Raw genomic sequence first — 4,607 nt, 5'->3', positions numbered from 1 at the left:
TAACATCCATGTGCAAGACAGAATCACGAGGTCGCTCCATGGGTCAGGGTGACAGCATTAGGGATCACTGTAGGCAGGTCTCTGTCAGTAGCCTTCATGAACAAAACATATTCACCAAGTCTCATTTCAGTTCATCCTCGACTTCAGCCCTCACTCTTCTAATGTCTAGTAAGACCACTTTCCCTGCCCCACAGCCTAGCAGTGGCATCTTCAGCATCTTTAGCACTGCTGTAGGAATCATAATGCCTTTCTGATTTCCTGATGGCTCTTGGCTCAAAGTGCTTGTGAGGTCCCAAGTCAACATCTTGCTCCTCTCACCTCACCCTCTTTACCAACAGAAAGTTCAGCACTTCTAAAAGTATCTTCCTTCAGCAAGGTCTCAGTTGTAGACTGCTAAGTGTGGCTACCTCTGAACACCTCACACTTGGACCTTTTAACATTTTCCTCACACAGTAAACACAGTATCCCAGTGCCTAAGGCAGGAAGAAGGGCAATCTACGCAGTAAATGTATTCATGCAACAAATATTTTGGAGGGCCTGCTTGTGCTGAGCCCTGTTCTGGATCTGAGGGATAACAATGAGCTAAACAACATCCTCTGCTTTCTTGGAACTTACATTTTAGTGGGAGAGACAAATAACAAACAAGTAAACAAATATATACATAATCTAATTTTAAGTAATGAAAAGTGTTGCTTTATATTTTTTGTAATTATATAAAAAAATGGAGATTAATGTGATAGAGGATGATAGGGTGGGGGAGCAGGGGTGACTGAGAGATTTCTTACTGAAGAAGTAATATTAGAGGGAACATTTGGATGATAGAAAGGGCCCAACTATGGAGAAAAATCTGTTCCCTGTAAGGAAAGGCAACATCACAGGGCTTCAGATGGGAATGAACTCAGTGTTTAAAAACAGCAAGGTGTGTGGTGCTGGAGAAAAGCGAGGAGGAGGAGAGGGAGGTTGAGGTACAGAGGCAGCCTGCCTCCTACCTTGTAGGGCCCTTGAGCCCTGGTAAGGACTTTGATTTTATTCCAAATATGATGGACTTCATCAGAAGATTTGGAGCAGAGAATGACTGACAGGAGTTTTAGCCTTACTGATTGATTCTCTTATGGAATTATAAGTAAATAGTCAAAAGATCCTTCCCTTTTCCTTCTCTACTCTCAAGATTAGTGAAATAAGAATTAATTCAGAATTCTTTATTCAGCATGAATTTGTGTTTTTGTTTTTTACCCTGTAATACTAGACTCAATTTTGTCTTTTTTTTTTTTTTAAGTAAACTCTACTCCCCCATGTGGGGCTTGAACTCACAACCATGAGATCAAGAATCACATGCTCTACCAACTGAACCAGCCAGGTACCCCTATTCAGCATGAATTTGGAATCAACAAACAGATAACTATTTATAGGATGGTGTCACTCTCCACTGCTCTATGCCTTTTGCAGGCAAATTTAGGTTTCACACCTGATTTCTCCAGACTTAACAAAAATTTACTGAGCCCTTTCTAGAGATCAGCACTGCCCTGGGCACTTGTCTACATGATCTCATTTCATCCTCCTCACAACCCTGTGATAATGGTAAGATTATCCCACTGCATATTTGAAGAGCAGGCCTAGAAATTAAATGACTTGTCTAAGATATTAAGCCAATAAATGACAGAGCCTGGATTGGCATCCCGCTTTCCTGATGCAAAGCTCCACACCACATGATCTTTTTCATAGCTCTCTTATCAACCATAATGTTTTTTTTTTCCTGGCATTTTAAAAGACAAATATCAAAAGGAATAATCTACTTGGAGGTAAATAGTGGTAATTGCTGTCAGTTCCTGACAGTAAAACAGAGATTCAGCAAAGTAGAATAATTTGCTTGCAATTATGCAACTCAGTAGTGGCCAAGCTGGGATAATTATTAGATTTTCCCAAATGCTTCCACTGTTATCCAACCCCATCTTTGAACATTCAAAAGCAGAAAGACATAAATTAAACCTAAGGATGAATATGGGTTTCAAAGTAATAAAGGTTAATTAAGCTCTACATATGCTCACCCAAAAAAGTGCATAGCATCTGCAAAAATGAGATTATTCAAAGTATGCTTCCAAAGTAGAGATGTGGGAGAGCATATTATGAAGTAGAAGCAGCAACTGGGTGGGTGGATGGACGTGGATGTGCAGGAAACCTGGTACCATCCAGGCTTGTACATCAATTCTATTGAGTAAGTTTCCTACAGATTAATCATTAGTAACTGTTTTCCAGGGACAACCAGTACTTTAAAATTAAACTGTATTTGTCTTGTGTTTTGCCTGTGATTTCTCAATAAGACTTGTGTCATATGGGTTGGGGTATATCAATCTTGAAAAAGCTGGTTTAAAAAAAAGGCATATTTGTATTAAGATTTATAAAAATAATATATTGTATATGGCAGCTCACACCACTCCCCTGCAGCAATGCCACTATAGTAAATGGAGGGGAAAATTCTATTACAGAAGTACATGCTTTACTGCACTAATATTTTCCTTTTGATTTTAAGCTGTATTGTAAAACAAACTGGACCTTTTAGGAATCATTTGTCTTGGCATTTGAAAAAAAGCATTGATTTTAACACTGGAGCATATAATCCAGTGTTAGAAACATTCACATCGAAATGATCTTTGAAAGACAATTTGTCAGTGTTCCATTTGTCCAACCTCTTAATATTACATTTTTAAAGTTTTTCCCCTGCTCCTCTAGCTCATATATAAAGTAATTCCCTTTAGGATTATGTCATTATTTTTAAATTGTCAACTTATCACGTTTTTTATTTATTCCACTTACAAAATTAAAATACCTATATAATAAGATAAAGAAATAGGGAAGGTGTTTTTTTTTTTCCTTTTACTTGCACAATTAAAATGAGAATGGCTTTGATGTCAAAAATAATTACGGAAGGCTGGTTGGGAAAAGATGGCGGAGGAGTAGGGGACCCTATTCCAACCAGTCCCCGGAATTGAGCCGGATATCTACCAGACCACTCTGAACACCCACAAAATCAGTCTGAGCTGTAAGAAGATAGATCTGGATCTCTACAAACAGAATATCACAGGCAGTTGGTTTCAAGGTATGAAGCGGGGAGCTGTGATTCCGTGGGCACCTATCAGAGGATAAACAGCAGTGGGAGGGAGCCTGGCCATGGGGATCCTACACCAGTGGTGAGCAATAGCCTCCCATGCTGGGGAAGGGGCACAGACTCACAGACTTGTAGCAGCAGGAAAGGACATTAGAAGGAAACCTGAGCAGTGGGGCCACGCGAGGAAACTGGGAGCAGCTGTCGGTTTTAGAAGCACAAAGGGCAGAGAGATGCCCAACCTGGAGGCGAGGACTGGGAGCACTGCTGAAGGGTGCACAACTCAGGACACTGCAGTTTATAGCAGCACAGACAGAAATGGAGATAGTGTGGCCTGGAGAGCTCACTGAAGAACAGACTGCAATCTCTCTGCTCTGAGGCAGAGGGTTAGAAACGGTCTCTTCTGCTCTGACTCTCAGAAGAGATGTGGAAAGCCGCCAGAGAACAAAAGCCCCAAAAAACCGGCTTTCACTGAGCTCATCCCCCACCACAGGGGGCAGGGCAACTCTGCCCAAACAGGGTTGCCTGAGTAACAGCATGGCAGGCCCCTCCCCCAGAAGACAGGCTGGGAAAATGAGAGGCCAGCAACCCTAAGGTCCCTAGAAACAGGTGCATCTTGCTTGGGTTGTGGTCAGTACTTTGGACTCTATACATTCCCTCAACCACCCCTCAACAAAATGACTAGGAGTAGGAACTCCCAAAATAGGAAAGACTCAGAGACTATGACTTATGCCACAGATTCACAAATGGATTCAAATATAACCAATTTGTTGGAGATGGAATTCAGGCTAGCAATTGTGAAGACAATAGCTAGAATGGAGAAATCAATTAATGGCAACAGAGAGTCTCTAAGGGCAGAAATGAAAGCTGAATTGGCAGAACTTAAAAATGTTATCAATGAGATCCAATCTAATCCAGATAATCTAACAGCTAGGGTAAGTGAGGCAGAAGAACGAATTAGTGACCTGGAAGACCATTTAATAGACAAAAAGGGAAAAGAGGAGGCCAGGGAAAAACAACTCAGAATCCATGAAAATAGAATCAGAGAAATAAGTGACACCATGAAGTGTTCCAATGTCAGAATTATTGGAGTCCCGGAGGGGGTGGAGAGAGAGAGAGGACTAGAAGATACATTTGATCAAATCGTAGCTGAGAACTTCCTTAATCTGGGCAATGAAACAAACATTCGTGTCCTCAAGGCAGATAGGACCCCTCCCAAGATCAAGCAAAACAGGCCAACACCCTGGCATGTAATAGTAAAACTCGCCAATCTTAGAATCAAGGAGACCACCTTAAGGGCAGTTAGGAGGAAGAGATTCCTTACGTACAGAGGAAGGAACATCAGAATAATGTCAGACCAATTCACAGAGACCTGGCAAGCCAGAAAGGCCTGGCAAGACATATTCAGGGTACTAAACGAGAAGAACATGCAGACAAGAATACTTTATCCGGCAAGGCTGTCATTTAGAATGGATGGAGAGATGCAGAGCCTCCAAGACTGGCAGAA

This window comes from Leptonychotes weddellii, chromosome 10 (assembly GCF_054177405.1).
Source record: "Leptonychotes weddellii isolate Sample4059 chromosome 10, ASM5417740v2, whole genome shotgun sequence".
Classification (NCBI taxonomy): Eukaryota; Metazoa; Chordata; class Mammalia; order Carnivora; family Phocidae; genus Leptonychotes; species Leptonychotes weddellii.
This window is presented reverse-complemented; position numbering follows the sequence as displayed.